The sequence below is a fragment of the Entelurus aequoreus genome, linkage group LG18 (genome assembly GCF_033978785.1).
Source record: "Entelurus aequoreus isolate RoL-2023_Sb linkage group LG18, RoL_Eaeq_v1.1, whole genome shotgun sequence".
NCBI classification, from domain to species: Eukaryota; Metazoa; Chordata; class Actinopteri; order Syngnathiformes; family Syngnathidae; genus Entelurus; species Entelurus aequoreus.
The window spans coordinates 36290874-36312154 of record NC_084748.1 but is presented as its reverse complement, the minus strand read 5'-3'; the positions used below and the strand labels follow the sequence as shown (position 1 = coordinate 36312154).

At 40.4% G+C, this 21281-nt stretch overlaps 1 long non-coding RNA gene across 1 annotated transcript in view; it reads left to right on the top strand.

The window, feature by feature from the left end:
- LOC133633596 (uncharacterized) overlaps positions 1–21281 on the top strand; it is a 58905-nt gene that overhangs the window by 8336 nt on the left and 29288 nt on the right. The window lies entirely within an intron of this gene.

The window sequence follows — 21281 nt, the reverse complement described above, 5'->3', positions numbered from 1 at the left end:
GCTAGCGTCGGATAGCGCATCTGCTATCCAACTCGAAGTCCTCCTGGTTGTGTTGCTGTAGCCAGCCGCTAATACACCGATCCCACCTACAGCTTTCTTCTTTGCTGTCTCCATTGTTCATTAAACAAATTGCAAAAGATTCACCAACACAGATGTCCAGAATACTGTGGAATTTTTCGATGAAAACAGACGCTGTTTGTATTGGGACACAATGGTGTCCCAATACTTCCGTTCAATCCGTGACGTCACGCGCAAACATCATACCGAGACGTTTTCAGCCGGATATTTCCCGGGAAATTTAAAATTGCACTTTATAAGTTACTTTATAAGTACAGTATATGCCGTATTGGCATGTGTTGCAATGTTAAGATTTCATCATTGATATATAAACTATCAGACTGCGTGGTCTGTAGTAGTGGGTTTCAGTAGGCCTTTAATTCAACCTGTCTACCGGGCTCACGAAGATCTGTCGGCGTTAGGAGAACCCACCACAAGAGGGAAACCTCTACATCTGGCGCCCAACATAGCTGAAGTGCAGACAATGGAGGCATCCGAACCCCTGGCAGCATTGGCGCAGACTCTCGCGGAGGTGACGGCGACCAGTCATCAGCAGCTCGAGGCGGTCCAACGCCAGGTGGCCCAGCAGAGCCTGATTCTGCAGTCAATGATGCACCGGGTCAGAGCGGCACCGCCAACATCAGCGGCCGTCTCCATGCAGTGCATGGGGGAGACAGAGGACCCCCAGGCCTTTTATAGACATTTATGAGGCCACGGCGGCGGCGTGCGGATGACCGGAAGAGGAGTGGGGAGTGAGGCTGTTGCCGCTGCTCGCGGGAGAAGCACAGCGGGCGGTGCTTAGCCTGCCGGCGGAATCCCACGTGCGCTTCTCTGATCTGAGGCAGGCGGTGCTGGACCGGACCGGCTGCACCAGCGAGGACCACCGACGCCAGTTCCGGGTGCTGCGCCTGGGACCAGAGGACCGGCCGTTCGTGCTGGGGAAGCAACTGCAGGACGGGGCGACGCGCTGGCTGCAGCCGGGCGAAGGCGACGTCCAGGTCATGGAGCGACTCGTCCTGGAACAGTTCTTGGAGGCGATCCCGGCGCGGACATCGGCCTGGGTCCGCTACCACCGCCCACGAGACCTGGCAGCAGCAGTGACACTGGCGGAGGACCGGGAGGCGCAAAGGGAGGAGAGGACCGCGGAAGCAGCCGAGCGCCCCAGCCCCATATTGGGAGCCTTAACCCGGCGTTCGGTTCATCCCGCCTTGCCAGTTCTGCTTACCATAAGTGGCCCACTCGGCTCACTGCATTCCACGCCTGACTACAAGCCAGCAAGCCGGGCCTCTTACCCATTTAAAGTTTGAGAATAGGTTGAGATCGTTTCGGCCCCACGGCCTCTAGTCATTCGCTTTACCAGATAAAACTGCAATGAGCGTCGGCATCGGGCAGGGAGCTGTTTTGTCCCAGCAGGTGGGGGGCGTCGACCGCCCGGTGCTATACATCAGTCGAAAACTCAGACCGGGAGGCAAGGTACAGCACGGTGGAGAGGGAGTGCCTCGCCATCCGGTGGGCGGTCGGTGCCCTCCGGTACTACCTCCTGGGACGCTCATTCGGCCTCTGCTCAGACCACAAACCCCTCCAGTGGCTCCACCGCATGAAGGATGCCAACGCGCGGATCACCCGTTGGTATCTAGCTTTACAACCCTACAACTTCAGAGTGGTCCACAGGCGAGGGGCACAGATGGCCGTGGCTGACTTCCTCTCCCGCTCCCACACAGGGAGGGGGGAAGTAGGCGTGGCCGGACGGCTTCCCGGCCTGAGTCTGGCGGTGGAGGTATGTGGAGGGGGGTGTGGTCTGCGGGCCTGCCGCGGAGCGGGGTGTATAAGGACCGGCCTCGAAGCCAGCGGCAGGTGAGTAGATTGCCTAGCTGGGGCTGGTTATCTAATCACCTGTCGCCTTTATTAGCAGCAGCAGGGCCGAGACACGTGGTTGGAGTCGGAGCCAGGGAGAGACACACACAGAGACACGAAGAGCAGAGACACGCCGGACTGAAAAGTCCGAGAGATATATTGCTGGAAGGCAAACCATACTGCTGTATGTCAATAAAAGACTTGATTCAACCTGTCTACCGAGCTCACGAAGATTGATTGATTGATTGATTGAGACTTTTATTAGTAGGTTGCACAGTGAAGTACATATTCCGTACTATTGGCCACTAAATGGTAACACCCGAATACGTTTTTCAATTTGTTTAAGTCGGGGTCCACTTAAATTGATTCATGATACAGATATATACTATCAGATATATACTATCATCATAATACAGTCATCACACAAGATAATCATCAGGGTGTATACATTGAATTATTTACATTATTTACAATCCGGGGTGTGGAGGGGGGTTAGGTTTGGTTGTTATCATCGGTCAACAATTGAGAACAGAGAAATGGATATTGAAACTAGGGATGTCCGATAATGGCTTTTTGCCGATATCCGATATTCCGATATTGTCCAACTCTTTAATTACCGATACCGATATCAACCGATACCGATATCAACCGATATATGCAGTCGTGGAATTAACACATTATTATGCCTAATTTGGACAACCATGTATGGTGAAGATAAGGTCCTTTTTAAAAAAAAAATAAAAAAATAAGATAACTATATTAAAAACATTTTCTTGAATTAAAAAAGAAAGTAAAACAATATAAAAACAGTTACATAGAAACTAGTAATTAATGAAAATGAGTAAAATTAACTGTTAAAGGTTAGTACTATTAGTGGACCAGCAGCACGCACAATCATGTGTGCTTACGGACAGTATCCCTTGCAGACTGTATTGATATATATTGATATATAATGTAGGAACCAGAATATTGATAACAGAAAGAAATGGGGGGAGGGAGGTTTTTTGGGTTGGTGCACTAATTGTAAGTGTATCTTGTGTTTTTTATGTTGATTTAATAAAAAAAACAAAACGATACAGATAATAAAAAAAACGATACCGATAATTTCCGATATTACATTTTAATGCATTTATCGGCCGATAATATCGGCAGGCCGATATTATCGGACATCCCTAATTGAAACTGTAGGTCTGACTTGGTAGTATATGTACAGCAAGTAGTGGACATGGAGAGAGAGAGATCAGAAGGCATAAGAAAAAGTATCTACATTTGATTATTTACATTTGATTATTAACAATCCGGGAAGGGTGTTAGTTTAGTGTTGAAGTTGCCTGGAGGTGTTCTTTTATTGCGGTTTTGAAGGAGGATAGAGATGCCCTTTCTTTTATACCTGTTGGGAGTGCATTCCACATTGATGTGGCATAGAAAGAGAATGAGTTAAGACCTTTGTTAGATCGGAATCTGGGTTTAACGTGGTTAGTGGAGCGCCCCCTGGTGTTGTGGTTATTGCGGTCATTTAGGTTAAGGAAGTAGTTTGACATGTACTTCGGTATCAGGGAGGTGTCGTCAGGAGAACCCACCACAATAGGGAAACCTCTACAAGCCCTAAATCACGAGTGTCTCAAAGGGCTGCACAAGCCACAACGACGTCAGATCCCACATCAGAGCAAGGAAAACCCCAACCCGATGGGATTACAATGAGAAACCTTGGAGGGGACCGCAGATGTGTCCGGATGGTTCTTTTCCTCTTCCGTACGGAGGACACGACGTCCACAGTTTCCAAAAACAATTTGAAATGTGGACTCGTCAGACCACAGAACACTTTTCCACTTTGCATCAGTCCATCTTAGATGAGCTCGGACCCAGCGAAGCCGGTGGTGTTTCTGGGTGTTGTTGATAAATGGCTTTCGCTTTGCATAATATAGTTTTAACTTGCACTTACAGATGTAGCGACCAAATGTAGGTACTGAGAGTGGTTTTCTGAAGTGTTCCTGAGCCCATGTGGTGATATCCTTTACACACTGATGTCACTTTTTTATGCAGTACCGCCTGAAGTACTGCATATTGTGTACAAATATCATCGCTTACATGCAGTGATTTCTCCAGATTTTCTGATATTATGGATCGTAGATGGTGAAATCCCTAAATTCCTTGCAATAGCTGGTTAAGAAATGTTGTTCTTAAACTGTTGGACAATTTGCTCACGCATTTGTTCATAAAGTGGTGACCCTCACCCCATCGTTGTTTGTGAATGACTGAGCATTTCATGCAAACCCAGTCGAGCCGCTAAAAAGCGCACGGAAAGCAGAGCGAACATAAAGCTTTTAGCAAAACCTGAACAACGTGAGTAGTAGGGTACATTTAGCCAAACATAAACAGTCATTAACGTCGAACAAAAATCCCGCAAGTACTGGTCGGGTGAGACGGGTATAAAAAGGGGCGTGATTAGTGGCAGCAACTGGTGGGGACACTCATCAATAAACATAAACTGGTGTGTGTGATCAGCGCACCTAGCAATCAGAGCAAAAACAAAGAAAGATGCGCTGAAATAAAGAGACTCAAAACCAAGGAGACGACAACAAAAAGCATGACCAGGCATAACCTGCATCACAGGTCGTGGCTTTTTTTAAAAAATGTTCTCTTTAATGTTAACAAGGATACATTGTAATGCAGAGGTGTACTTATATCAATTTTATAGACAAATAATACTATTTAGTCACGGTGGAGAGTGCGGTGGGGGGCATGTTTTCTTCTTCCTAGGTGGAGTGTAACAGAAAATAATTAAGAAACACTGACCAACAGGAAGTGAAGAGAAGAGAAAATATGAAAACCGAACCCTGTTTTGTAGCTGATTATACTCTTTTGGGAAGACTTTGGAGTATGTGGAGGTCCCCTAACTCACCATTGACCTAAATGAGAAAAAGCAATACAGAAAATGGATAGATACGATTTTCTAGATGATCTTTTTTGCCGGTCGGAAGCATGAAAAAGCAACAGAAATGTCCTTGGTTATACATTCTGGTTATACAGAATGTTTGAGCTTTCTTGGGTTCTGTAATGGAGCTCTTAACTCAAAACACTTGTCTCAAATCAGCGTCTGCAATGGAAACGATTTAATTCAATTTAATTGGTGATTGGCCATTACAATTTTAACATGGGACATGCCCTTAAAAAAGAAAAACAAACTTTTGAATAAGTAATATTGTATAAAAACTAGGACCGTCCAAATTAATGAGTTAACTCGTGATTAATCACAAAAAATGATCGCATTAATCATGAACACACAGATTAATGTCAGTACAAAAATGAGTGAGCTGACTCCGACTGGAATGCTCGCTGGCAAATTTCAAAGAATATTTGAAAGAACTTCGGATAAAACTGTCACCAAGTTTTGTGCAAATAAATGCATTTTAGTAAAACTTTGAAAAATGTTCCTGAACGACATTATGAAAATAAAATAAAATGTGTCTACAAATAATGGGTCCTTTTATTTGACAGCCCGAATGAAAACAATACAATAGAATGTAATTTTAACTAAGGCAGACTTCTACGGTAATTTATTTCAGTTGCATTTCCGTCAAACACACCATCAGCAGCTTTCCCATATATTTCATTGTGGAATGTCCATTGTTTGGATATTATTTCAACATTCTTGGCCAGCGTTAAAGACCTCCTGCTTCAGTGTGGTGCAGACTAGCAGTGATGCGCTCAAATTGCTTCAAAAAGTTGGTGACACGCTCTGTCAGTGTTACTTTCTTTAATTCAATGAACATAGTTTGCTTCTTATTCTTAGCACGGTCCTTCATATATATATAAATATATATATGAAGGACCGTGCTAAGAATAAGAAGCAAACTATATATATATAATATATTCAATGAATATAGTTTGCTTCTTATTCTTAGCACGGTCCTTCATATATATATATATATATATATATATATATATATATATATATATATATATATATATATATATATATATATATATATATATATATATATATATATATATATATATATATACACTACCGTTCAAAAGTTTGGGGTCACATTGAAATGTCCCTATTTTTGAAGGAAAAGCACTGTACTTTTCAATGAAGATAACTTTAAACTAGTCTTAACTTTAAAGAAATACACTCTATACATTGCTAATGTGCTAAATGACTATTCTAGCTGCAAATGTCTGGTTTTTGGTGCGATATCTACATAGGTGTATAGAGGCCCATTTCCAGCAACTATCACTCCAGTGTTCTAATGGTACAATGTGTTTGCTCATTGGCTCAGAAGGCTAATTGATGATTAGAAAACCCTTGTGCAATCATCTTCACACATCTGAAAACAGTTTAGCTCGTTACAGAAGCTACAAAACTGACCTTCCTTTGAGCAGATTGAGTTTCTGGAGCATCACATTTGTGGGGTCAACGCTCAAAATGGCCAGAAAAAGAGAACTTTCATCTGAAACTCGACAGTCTATTCTTGTTCTTAGAAATGAAGGCTATTCCACAAAATTGTTTGGGTGACCCCAAACTTTTGAACGGTAGTGTATGTATATATATACAGGTATATATATATATATATATATATATATATATATATATATATATATATATATATATATATATATATATATATATATACATACACACCGTATTTTGCGCAATATAAGGCGCACCTTCAATGAATGGCATATTTAAAAACTTTGTTCATATATAAGGCGCACTGGATTATAAGGCGCACCTATAATCTAGGAGATGGAGCTGCGCTAAAGGGAATGTCAACAAAACAGCCAGGTCAGTCAAACTGTATTAATAGATTACAAACCAGCGTTCTGACAACTCTGTTCACTTCCAAAATGAATAAACAGCTGTTTTATTATTTTCCCCGAGGTAAAGTCAGTGACCTGGTGTTTTGTTTATCTTTTAACAACAGCAAGGTATAACAGTAGTGCAACATTTATATCACATAGTGGAGGGGAACTTTTCCCTGATTCAATAAACACGTAAAAAACAGTGATACTGTTACGGTAAATCAAACATTAGTGAAATCACAATATAGTAACACTCGAAATAGTGCAGAGCAATAACAATATATCAATAACTCAATGTTGCTCAAACGTTAATGTCACACAACACAACACACAAAATAAACATGTAAAGCTCCCTTTATGAAGTTATTCCTCATCCACGAATCCCTCGAATTCTTCTTCTTCAGTGTCCAAATTAAACAGTTGGGCGGATACGACATCCAACATGCTCCGTCTCGTCAAAGTCGTCATATATATAAAAAATATATATATATATATATATATATATATATATATATGCTAATCTATTCCCGTGTTCTACTGCGTGACTGATCGTCTTAAGTTTAATCTCTGCGTCGTAAGCGTGTCTCTTAATAGGAGCCATTTTGGGGTCTTTACATAAACAAACAAATGGAAATCAAACGGCACGCCTCGCGCAGTCATATATCCCAGCATGCACCGCATGCTTCTTCTTCTACGGGGGCGGCTGCTTACCGTAGAAGAAGGACTTATTCTATGGGGGAAAAAGAAGTTGGCGGCTGCTTACCGTAGTTGCGAGACCTAAGCTTTATGAAAATGAAGTTTAGGTTTGTTGTGGCTCAATATTGGTCCATATATAAGGCGCACCGGATTATAAGGCGCACTGTCAGCTTTTGACAAAATTGGAGGTTTTTAGGTGCGCCTTATAGTGCGGAAAATATGGTATATGTATTTATATGTACGTATATGGACATATATTCACATACTGTATATATGTATACATACACACACACACATATATATATATATATATATATATATATATATATATATATATATATATATATATATATATATATATATATATATATATATATATATATATATCATTGCCTGTATATATCATCGCCTATATATATCATCGCATATATATATATATATATATATATATATATATATATATATATATATATATATATATATATATATATATATATATGCACACACACTAGTGTTACCTGCTAGCATTACCTTATATGTGTATATACAGTATATACATTTATATATGTAAATGTTTAAATATACATATATAAAGTATGTGAATATATGTACATACTGTATATGCGTATATAATTTATAGTTATATAAGCGGTAGAAAATGGATGGATGGATATGTGTATGTGTACATATGTATGTATACAGTATATACATATATAAATGTGTATATATATATATATATATATATATATATATATATATATGTCCATTTAGTGTCGAGTTCTTTAAAAAAAAAGCATATCATTTTTAAATAAACATTTGCATAAATCAAACACATTTTCCAGTCACATGTTGAGTGTACAATTTAATAAGGTACAATTATTTAAGATACAAATCAATTCTATTTGCGATCATCACAGTTAATTTTGAATTAGCTAAAGACAAAATGTGATTAGTTAAATATTTGTAATTGTTTGATAGCCCTATTTATTTCATTGCTAATTGTAATTTATTTCTGTTTTGTAGAAACCGAAAACATCACTATAACCATAGACATGTTCTTTCCCATAAACAGCTTCACTAATCCGTCTAATATCATTGTTCTGGCCGTACGGCCTGGGGAGATTGACAGTTTAAACCAGTTGATTTATAGAGTCCTTTTAGAGATCACAGGTTTGGATTATTTACAAATACCTCCTTCAGGCGGATTTATTTAAGGATTTGTAACTTTTGGGATTCTAGATTAAAAAGTTACTTATTGATTAAGATGGTGTAACTTTTCAGAAGTGAAGAACACTTACTCAAGTTGGGTGTAAATATCAAAAGACAAGTGGAGCTTCCAGTCGGCCCATCCTTGAGTCCGTTCAGTGTTTGAAGAGAGGTACAAGTGCATCCCCTGTCGTCCCTCAAGAGTCCAACATCCCTGTTATCCATGCTTGAACTCCAAACAATTCTCCCTCTACAGCAATAATCCAATAATGACTTAGAATGAGAATGAATTCATTTGCTCATGTGATGGATCGGAGGCACTTCCAGTGTTTCAAGCTCCAGATATCAGGTCAGCTCAAGTAGCTATTAATAATCACAGTCCTACTTGAGACAGTCTATATGGTCTCAGTCGCTTCTGGGTTGATACGTTGCGGGGCAATCACGTAATGTTATGCGCACCTTTTTAAAATGTGCACCGGGGGCCCCGTCACGGTCCTTGGGGTGGACTCAGTAATCAAGGTGCATAATCGCATGACGCTAATGGCAATCAGGCTCTGCGAATTAATTTCCTTCGGATCGTACATCAGGCTGTCGGTCCCGCTTCGGACCGTGAAGAAGGGTGTAGGTGGTCTGGAGAGTGCAGGTGATTAAAACCAAGACAAGCACCGTATGGACAAGGAGCTTGTTATGCAAACATTTCAATCGGCGAAACTCTTACCATTGTTCTGCTTTGCAAAGTCTTCATTTGTATTAATGATGAGGCCAAGGACAACGTTGAGGAAAGTACTTTTTGTCCTTGCTCCTTCATGAATTGCAAGTCAACCCTTGGGTCAAGGAGTCCAATATCACCATGGTAACTACGTCAAAGGACTTGGACCCCAACTGAATGGAAAGTTGTGCACGTCTCCTTGCTTGCTGAAAGTTCATAGCTATTCAATTTGTCTGGGCAATTTCTAGCTGCCCTTGGAACATTTCGCGTTGGGTCTGTGAAGAAAGTTGTTTATTGAAATGCAAGGACCACCCAGCCAACTATCTTGTGACCCGGCACTGTATTTTGTTTCAGCTGATGCACTCAAAACAAACAGTGGACCACAGAGTATTGTTGGGTAGGGTAACGTTACTAGTATTCAAGTTGGACTATGACAGGGTCTTGCACGGTCTCTCAAATATTGTCATAGGCGGGCTTATGAAGTTATTGGCTGGTCTACGCTATGCACATTGTAAAGCATCAGTGCATGAAAAAAAAAAGGCATCCATCCCAACCCTAGACACATTTCCATGCACCAAATGAGTCTGATTTCTCAAATACTTCAGTTTCTTCTATTTTCCCACCAACATTTGAAGCCCCAGCTTCCATGCTCAATCTTTAATGCGACTTTTCGCCATACACTCTGTGCCTCTAGTACAGTGGTCCCCAACCTTTTTTTTTTCATAAAAAAATACAATCATGTGTGCTGACGGACTGTATCCCTGCAGACTGTATTGATCTATATTGATATATAATGTATATATTGTGTTTTTTATGTTGATTTAATTAAAAAAAAACAAAAAAAAACTTTTTTTTAATTTTTCATTTTAATTTCTTGTGCGGCCCGGTGGTTGGGGACCACTGCTCTAGTACACTAGGGGGCAATTGTGGTCATTTCAGCTTGTTTAGCTATGTGGGATAGTACAAAACCCAAAACCAGTGAATTTGGCACGTTGTGTAAGTCGTAAATAAAAACAGAATACAATGATTTGCAAATCCTTTTGAACCTATATTCAATTGAATAGACTGCAAAGACAAGATACTTAACAATCAAACTGGAAGACTTTATTTTTTGCAAATATTAGCTCATTTGTAATTTTGTTCCTGCAACATATTTCAAGAAAGCTGGCACAAGTGGCAAAAAAGACTGAGAAAGTTGAGGAATGCTCATCAAACACTTATTTGGAACATCCCACAGGTGTACAGGCTAATTGGGAACAGGTGGATGCCATGATTGGGTATAAAAGCAGCTTCCATGAAATGCTCAGTCATTCCAGGATGGGGCGAGGGTCACCACTTTGTGAACAAATGCCTGAGCAAATTGTTTAAGAACAACATTTCTCAACCAGCTATTGCAAGGAATTTAGGGAGTTCACCATCTATGGTTCGTAATATCAACAAAAGGTTCAGAGAATCTGGAGAAATCATTGCACGTAAGCAGCAAGGCTGAAAACCAACATTGAAAGCCTGTGACCTTCGATCCCTCAGACGGTACTGCATCAATAACCGACATCAGAGTGTAAAGGATATCACCACATAGGCTCAGGAACACTTCAGAAAACCACTGTCAGTACCTACAGTCGGTCGCTACATCTGTAAGTGCAAGTTAAAACTCTACCTTGTAAATCAATAAAGTTTGTCTAAGTCTACTATGCAAAGCGAAAGCCATTTATCAACAACACCCAGAAACCCCGCCGGCTTAGCTGGGCCCGAGCTCATCTAAGATGGACTGATGCAAAGTGGAAAAGTGTTCTGTGGTCTGACGAGTCCACATTTCAAATTGTTTTTGGAAACTGTGGACGTTGTGTCCTCCAGAACAAAGAGGAAAAATAACCATCCAGTTTGTTATAGGCGCACCGTTCAAAAGCCAGAATCTGTGATGGTTTGGGGGTGTATTAGTGCCCAAGGCATGGGTACCTTACACATCTGTGAAGGCACCATTAATGCTAAAAGGTACATACAGGTTTTGGAGCAACATATGTTGCCATCCAAGCAATGTTATCATTGACGGACGGCCCTGGTTATTTCAACAAGACAATGCCAAACCACGTGTTAAAACAGCGTGGCTTCATAGTAAAAGAGTGCAGGTACTAGACTGGCCTGCCTGTAGTCAAGACCTGTCTCCCATTGAAAATGTGTGGCACAATATGAAGCCTAAAATACCACAATGGAGACCCCGGACTGTTGAACAGCTTAAGCTGTACATCAAGCAAGAATGGGAAAGAATTCCACCTGAAAAGCTTTAAAAATTGGTCTCCTCAGTTCCCAAATGTTTACTGAGTGTTGTTAAAAGGAAAGGCCATGTAACACAGTGGTAAAAATGCCCTGTGCCAACGTTTTTGCAATGTGTTGCTGCCATTAAATTCTAAGGCTGAAAAAACTAAGTATTTCGCTGACTTAGTTTCAAATAACATTCATAAACCAATGAACAATTGGTTTCGTTTCAAATCCCAGTCCAACCACTATGCTGGAATAGTTATGCGAGACTTGTGACAATTTCTTGCATTCTTATAACAACAAGGTTGCTATTGTCAGAGCTAACATATTCCCCCGTCCTTTATTCTTGGTACGTCGACAAATGGTGTGAAAGTAATAATGGGTTTGAACCAATGTCGCTATCACATCTCAGTGACTTGATTAGTAAACTGAAAGCTCGCTCTTCCCCAACTGACCCTATCCGTCGGCAGCCCTAGTTTACACTTTTATTCCTTTAGGTAAATTATTGCTGCTAAATAATCCTAACACACAGTTTGCACTAAATATCTTGTTTACGGGACATCTTGCACTTTAAGTTTGTTGATGTATTTTCCACTGTGATTATACACTGTGGGCCTGCTCTACTAAAAATCTGTTTGTGTCTAGTCATGGACTAGATCTGACCTTTCTAAGTCGTGGACTAGATCTGACCAAATCTGTTTGTCTAGACATGGACTAGATCTAACCATTCTAAATCATGGATTGGATCTAACCAATCTGTTTGTGTCTAGTCATGGACTAGACCTAACCAATCTGTATACACTACCGTTCAAAAGTTTGGGGTCACCCAAACAATTTTGTGGAATAGCCTTCATTTCTAAGAACAAGAATAGACTGTCGAGTTTCAGATGAAAGTTCTCTTTTTCTGGCCATTTTGAGCGTTTAATTTACCCCACAAATGTGATGCTCCAGAAACTCAATCTGCTCAAAAGAAGGTCAGTTTTGTAGCTTCTGTAACGAGCTAAACTGTTTTCAGATGTGTGAAGATGATTGCACAAGGGTTTTCTAATCATCAATTAGCCTTCTGAACCAATGAGCAAACACATTGTACCATTAGAACACTGGAGTGATAGTTTCTGGAAATGGGCCTCTATACACCTATGTAGATATTGCACCAAAACCAGACATTTGCAGCTAGAATAGTCATTTACCACAATAGCAATGTATAGAGTGTATTTCTTTAAAGTTAAGACTAGTTTAAAGTTATCTTCATTGAAAAGTACAGTGCTTTTCCTTCAAAAATAAGGACATTTCAATGTGACCCCAAACTTTTGAACGGTAGTGTATGTCTGGTCAGTTCTAGTTCATGACTAGACATATACAGATTGGTTAGGTCTAGCCCATGACTAGACACAAACAGATTGGTCAGATCCAATCCATGATTTAGAATGGTTAGATCTAGTCCATGTCTAGACAAACAGATTTGGTCCGATCTAGTCCACGACTTAGAAAGGTCAGATCTAGTCCATGACTAGTCACAAACAGAATGAAGAGATCTAGTCCATGACTAGACACAAACAGATTGGTCGGTTCTAGTTCATGACTAATCTGTTTGTGTCTAGTCATGGACTAGATCTCTTCATTCTGTTTGTGTCTAGTCATGGACTAGATCTGACCTTTCTAAGTCGTGAATTAGATCTGACCAAATCTGTTTATGTCTAGACATGGACTAGATCTAACCATTCTAAATCATGGATTGGATCTGACCAATCTGTTTGTGTCTAGTCACGGACTAGACCTAACCTATCTGTATATGTCTAGTCATGAACTGGAACCGACCAGACATATACAGATTAGTTAGGTCTAGCCCATGACTAGACACAAACAGATTGGTCAGATCCAATCCATGATTTAGAATGGTTAGATCTAGTCCATGTCTAGACAAACAGATTTGGTCCGATCTAGTCCACGACTTAGAAAGGTCAGATCTAGTCCATGACTAGTCACAAACAGAATGAAGAGATCTAGTCCATGACTAGACACAAACAGATTGGTCGGTTCTAGTTCATGACTAATCTGTTTGTGTCTAGTCATGGACTAGATCTCTTCATTCTGTTTGTGTCTAGTAATGGACTAGATCTGACCTTTCTAAGTCGTGAATTAGATCTGACCAAATCTGTTTATGTCTAGACATGGACTAGATCTAACCATTCTAAATCATGAATTGGATCTGACCAATCTGTTTGTGTCTAGTCACGGACTAGACCTAACCAATCTGTATATGTCTAGTCATGAACTAGAACCGACCAGACATATACAGATTAGTTAGGTCTAGTCCATGACTAGACACAAACAGATTGGTCAGATCCAATCCATGATTTAGAATGGTTAGATCTAGTCCATGTCTAGACAAACAGATTTGGTCCGATCTAGTCCACGACTTAGAAAGGTCAGATCTAGTCCATGACTAGTCACAAACAGAATGAAGAGATCTAGTCCATGACTAGACACAAACAGATTGGTCGGTTCTAGTTCATGACTAATCTGTTTGTGTCTAGTCATGGACTAGATCTCTTCATTCTGTTTGTGACTAGTCATGGACTATGAGAGCATGGACTTGTAGTGCTACAACAACATAGGTGTAATCTCTCTCTCTGTGCCTCTGTAACAGAAACACTTTGTTTGAACTGCTGTCATAGAAACTAGTAACAACAGGATAGACTATATCATGAAAATACACCTTTTGCTTGTTTTTAGTAAAAATATAAACCGTTTAAAGAGAGTTTTAACCCCCAGCCCCCACATTTAAAGCCGGGATTGATACCGAAAAGCCCACAGGGTAAAGTGTGCTATCCTGGATTGACAGTAATGACTCTAAAGGAAGTTTACAACCATTACCTGATGCAAACGTGCACCTGCCGTCACGACAGCGTGCAGCCGTCCTCACTTTAAACAAAAAGACGACTTCAGTGGACGCCTCTTACCGTGCACCATTGTTAACCCCCTGCCTATAAAAGATGCGGCTGCGTGACCGCGTGTCCGGACGAGCGGTGAGTGATTACTTTAGTGCTTTGACATTTGCAGCGCTGGTAATGAGGCCCGCCTGTGACAGCCGTGTCACTGGCAGCAGCCTGCGTTTCGCTGGCGGCTCACTTCAACGTGGGGAAGGAGGCTCTGTGTGGCGAAACACCAGCACACTCTCTCACCATAATGATGGCTCACCCGTGGAGAGGTGCAGAGAACTCCCAGGAAACATGCATGTGTGTGTTTGGCGTGAGGACGCTTGTCTGACTTTAGACTGAGTTTTGAAGCATATTAGTGTGTGTCCGTACCGTACATGTCTGTCTGTGCCAGGGTGGAATTAAACGTAGGCAGAGAAGGCCGGGGCTTTGGACATATACCGACGAAAAGGCAGTGGATCCTTTATTTAGAATCTAATTTCTAAAACTAGAAATAGAAACAACCCAGTCCAGGGTCAAACTGTCGCCTTTATGAGCCCTTCACTGTATGGGAGAAAGTCACATTTGGAACTTGATTAACTGTCATAACTGTGAGAATAAGTGAGACGTTTTTAATAGTATGACACATTTTTCTCCCAGCATCGGAAAAATGCCACAAAAAGCCGAAGAAAAATCAAAACACACACACAGTTCCACGTTTTCATGCACCTACACGCTAAAAAATGCTGGGTTATTCTGATAACCCAATTAATCTGGGTTAATCTTCAAAACCGCACTAAAAGAACACCTCCAGGCAGCTACAACTCTAACCTAACCCTCTCCCCCCACCGCATCCCACCTCCCCGGATTGTAAATAATCAAATGTATATACTTTGTATAACTTGTATGATGACTGTATTATGCTGATAGTATATATTTGTACCATGAATTGATTAACGTGGACTCCCACTTAAACAAGTTGAAAAACGTATTCGGGTGTTACCATTTAGTGGTCAATTTACTCAGTGGCCTAGTGGTTAGAGCGTCCGCCCTGAGACCGGTAGGTCGTCAGTTCAAACCCCGGCCGAGTCATACCAAAGACTATAAAAATGGGACCCATTACCTCCCTGCTTGGCACTCAGCAATAAGAGTTGGAATTGGGGGTTGAATCACCAAAAATTATTCCCGGGCGCAGCCACCGCTGCTGCCCACTGCTCCCCTCACCTCCCAGGGGGTGAACAAGGGGATGGGTCAAATGCAGAGGACAAATTTCACCACTATCATTGGTACTTTAATTTAACTTAATTGTACGGGATATGTACTGTACTGTGTAAACCAGGAGTCCCCAAACTTTTTGACTACCGTAATTTCCGGACTATAAGCCGCACCAGCTAAATTTAGGGGAAAATACAGATTGCTCCATATATAAGCCGCACCCGACTATAAGCCGCAGGGTTTTGATGCGTAATCACCGTAGTATATAGGGGTTCCTGCTACCACGGAGGGGATTGTCGGGACAGAGATGACTGTTTGGGAACGCAAAGCGTCCCATTTATTAACAATAAATCTTTCAATCATTCAATCAAACTTTCACATCTTTGACATGGCGAACAGCATTCGTGCAGAGTACAAATAATACAACGGTGCAAAGTAATACAAAGTGCTCGCCTGTACGTTATCAAAATAACCAGCCTACCGGTATATGAAAAGTCAGTCTTTAATCATTGTGTCATCGTCTTCCTCCTGCGTACTAAAACCACCGAAATTCTCTTCGTCGGTGTCGGAGAAGAACAGGCCGTAAATAAGCCGCACCCTTGTATAAGCCGCAGGGACCAGAACGAGGGGAAAAAGTAGCGGCTTATAGTCCGGAAATTACGGTATATATATATATATATATATATATATATATATATATATATATATATATATATATATATATATATATATATATATGTATATATATATATGTATATATATATATATATATATATATATATATATATATATATAGCGCACATTCCGCGCGCGCGAGGATGTCACGTTATCGATGAGAAAATGCATTTTTAGACAATATGATTTGCCTGAGCGGCTAGGAGACACCGTGAGTAGCAAGCGGTACAAAGTGGATAAGAAAAGACAGAATTAAAAAAAAAATAATTTTTTTTTATGTTTTTAAATTTTTTTTTATACTTGGGACTTCCCGCGGGCCTGATTTTGGACGCTGGCGGGCCGTAGTTTGGGGACCCCTGGTGTAAACTGTACTGTTTCATATAAGGTATTATCTTCCTTTGCAATCTACTAATAAAAGTTTCAATCAATCAGAGCAATCCATTTTTTGGGTTGTAAGGGTACTCTTTTTAACTCAATTTCTGGGATTTCAAAACTATGAACCATTTTTGGGTTGTTTTTCAATGAGTAATGCATTTTTTGGTAAAAGGCTTGTTTAGGTTTTTTTTATTAAAAAGGTACTTTTTTCTCGGCTACTAATTTGATTCCTGAGCTAAGCTTCGCCTTTTTGTTTGCCTGCTTACATGCTAAGCTTTTCTTGTTCGCTATTCCGTTAGCTTCCCTTGCTATCGGCACGCTGGTGTTCTTTTGTTTGGATCCCACATAATCTATGGACAATAAATCATTTCCTTACCTGCACCTTACCTCCGGAGTCCCATCTGCATCCATCCATTGATCCACGCAGCAAAATATGCCACCATGACTATGACCTTACATGGCAATTCTTGTAAAAAAAAAATTCACTCATATCTTGCTTTGAGTTTATTTTAATGGAATGAAAATAATTTTGATCAGTATTTGGGAAGGAGTAGGACAAACCAGCAGTAAAATGTATAGGGTCAAGGAGCGCTGAATTGCTCAGCCTAATAGTTGGGTCTGGAATAACCCAACATTGTAGTGAGCATAACTCAGCTTTTGTGTGGAATAAATTCAACCCAAATGTTCGGTAATAAATCAACCAACATTGAGTTAGCATAACTCAAATTTTGGGTTAAATAATTTAACCCATTAGTTTGGTTGGGAACAGTGTTGGGTTAGTTACTGAAAACCAGTAACTAGTTACAATTACTAGTTACTTTATTTCAAAAGTAACTCAGTTACTAACTCAGTTACTTACACCAAAAAGTAATGCGTTACTGTGAAAAGTAACTAGTTACTTCTCCCCCCCCCTTTTTTTAAGGCTCCCATTAATGCCCTTTTAGCCCTAAAATTGACAAAACTATTTTAAATAGCTGCAACATAATGGCACTTTAACTTTAACTCTAAGTAGATAGGATCTTTGATCCAAGACACAACTTACATTTAACTAAAATGTTATTTTCTTTGTGCTCGACAAAATAAAATTATTGAGAATGTCTCCATGTTAAAAAACTCGACTTCTGGCTTCGCCATGATGTCTTGTTAGTTGTTATGAGAGTAGCGTATGTGTGTGTGTGTGTGTGTGGCCCTTTAAAGGCCTACTGAAATGAATTGTTTTTATTTAAACGGGGATAGCAGATCTATTCTATGTGTCATACTTGATCATTTTGCGATATTGCCATATTTTTGCTGAAAGGATTTAGTATAGAACAACGACGATAAAGATTGCAACTTTTGGTATCTGATAAAAAAAAGGCTTGCACCTACCGGAAGTAGCGTGACGTAGTCAGTTGAACATATACGCAAAGTTCCCTATCGTTTACAATGATGGCCGCATGAAGTGAGAGAGATTCGGACCGAGAAAGCGACAATTTCCCCATTAATTTGAGCGAGGATGAAAGATTTGTGGATGAGTAAAGTGCAAGTGAAGGACTAGTGGGGAGTGGAAGCTATTCAGATAGGGAAGATGCTGTGAGAGCCGGGGGTGACCTGATATTCAGCTGGGAATGACTACTACAGTAAATAAACACAAGACATATATATACTCTATTAGCCACAACACAACCAGGCTTATATTTAATATGCCACAAATTAATCCTGCATAAAAACACCTACGTGTTTGTTATGCTAGCTCCTAGCTCCTCTGCTAGCTCCTAGCTCCATAGAACACGCCAATACAATTCAAACAACTGATCAACACACACAATCACTCAGCCCAAAAGACCGTTCACCTAACCCAAGGTTCATAAAGCTTATATATTTTTTAAAAGTTACGTACGTGACGCGCACATACGGTCAAGCTATCAAATGTTTAGCAGCCAAGGCTGCATACTCACGGTACCTGATATTCAGCTGGGAATGACTAAAACAGTAAATAAACACAAGACATATATTTACTCTATTAGCCACAACACAACCAGGCTTATATTTAATATGACACAAATTAATCCTGCATAAAAACACCTATGTCTTTGTTATGCTAACTCCTAGCTCCTATGCTAGCTCCTAGCTCCATAGAACACGCCAATACAATTCAAACCCCTGATCAACACACACAATCACTCAGCCCAAAAGACCGTTCACCTAACCCAAGGTTCATAAAGCTTATATATTTTAAAAAAGTTACGTACATACGCAAAAAAAAAGTTGCGCACATACGGTCAAGCGATCAAATGTTTAGAAGCCAAAGCTGCATACTCACGGTAGCACGTCTGCGTCTTTGTCATCCAAATCAAAGTAATCCTGGTAAGAGTCTGTGTTGTCCCAGTTCTCTACAGGCGTCTGTGTATCGAAGTCAAAAGTCCTCCTGGTTAGAGTCTCTGTTATCCGAGTTCTTCCATCTTGACTGCATCTTTCGGGAATGTAAACAAAGACGCGCCGGCTGTGTACTGTTGTTGCTGACTTCATTCGAAAAATACGTCCGTTTCGCACCGACAACTTTCTTCTTTGCTTGCTCAGCTTCTTTCTCCATAATGCAATGAACATAATTGCAACAGATTCACGAACACAGATGTCCAGAATACTGTGGAATTATGAAATGAAAACAGAGCTTTTTCGTATTGGCTTCAATGTGGAAGGCATACCCGTGTTCCCCGGGCTACGTCACGCGCATACGTCATCCTCAGAGGCGTTTCGAACCGGAAGTTCAGCGGCAAATTTAAAATGTCACTTTATAAGTTAACCCGGCCGTATTGGCATGTGTTATAATGTTAAGATTTCATCATTGATATATAAACTATCAGACTGCGTGGTCGGTAGTAGTGGGTTTCAGTAGGCCTTTAAGATATGACAGCATGAGAGGTGAGTGACGTCAGTGAGTGAGTGGGCGAGAGAGGTGAGGGAGCGGCGACAGTGAGTGCGTGTATGTGCTCTAGCTTGGTGGATGGCTGCGTGCAATAAAATCACAAAGTTGCAACAAACCGCCGGGCTCGTCATTCACCCTCAGCTGTAAAGACCCTCTTCCGGGTAAAGTGAAGGTTGTTAGACCCGAAGTACGGCTCTGGAGGAACGTCTCCCCTGCGGGGAGGCGTGCTTTCTGTGGGTGGGGGAAAGCACGCCTCTTCTTTTCCACCGGAGCGCTCCAATAAAACACACTCAGATCTTCAGTTTCTAGCCGATACTACATACAAAATAACGTAAAAATAACGCAGTAACGCATCATGCAGTAACGGTAACTGAGTTACTGTATATAAAAAAATAGCGCGTTAGATTACTAGTTACCGCCGAAACTAACGGCGTTACAGTAACGCGTTACTTAGTAACGCGTTACTTAGTAACGCGTTAGTCCCAACACTGGTTGGGAATAACCCAACATTAAGTTATCATAACTCAACTTTTTGGTTAAATAATTCAACGCAAAAGTTGGGTTGAAAAAATTAACCCAAAAAATTGGGTTAAAATAATTCAAATAAGGGGTTCGTCCTTTTCTGAACCAGCAGTTGGGTTGAAATTGGGTTATTTTTTGACCCAACATTTTTTAGTGTGTAGGAATGAGCAGTGGTTAAATTAGGGCTAAGCAGAATTTTTAAAATTAGTTATATATATTATTACTAATATAATTATTACTATAAATGTTATTTATATTTTACCAATTAAAAAAAACAAAAAAAACTTTTATTTTAAAAACATTTTCCACTTTTTTTATGTGGAAAAAATATTTTATTTTTTTTAATCAAACTTGAATTAAATTTGATGCATGTTTTACATTAAAACACATGTACTTTTAGTGTGAAATAAATCATGTCACACAGTTAAAAAAAATCAATTTGCAAACCTTCTCTGAGCAGAATTCGAAACACGACCAACGCTAACGCTGCCCGCTACAGCAGGAAGCGGCAACATCAGTGGACACCTGCCATTATATTCGTATCAGTGATGGAGCAGGAAAGGGCTATGAATAAAATCTCATATGAAGCTCCCCGTCATTCATTTTTTGACATTTTTACAAGCGCTTATTTAGGCAAAACATTGTGACTGTTTTGTTTCGTTGTAATTTCTTGTCTCACAATAGGGATTGTGAAGGATGGGCAAGTTTTGTGCATTTTTCGACAGATGTGGCCAGGGGGGATTTTGACTTTGGGCGTCCCTCTGTAGTTTAAAAGTGAGTAGGAGTTTATACAGTGTGTGCGCCCCCCTTAACAGGTCAGCCATCTGCATGCGCTCGCCATTGCACATCTAAATTAACCATCAAAATCAAGTATAGCTTGTCAGCGCACCATGAAATGTATGCAAAATAAAGCCACTTGAGGAGTAGCGCCCTAATGCGCCTTGCATGCATTCTCCGTCGAAAATCGGCCCACCGCTAACTGTTGTAAAATCACAGCAGCTGACTGTTTAATGGAGAAGTACTGAAAGCATTTTGAAGCACGCAGCACAAATGCTCCACTGTAATTAAAGCACATGGGCATTAG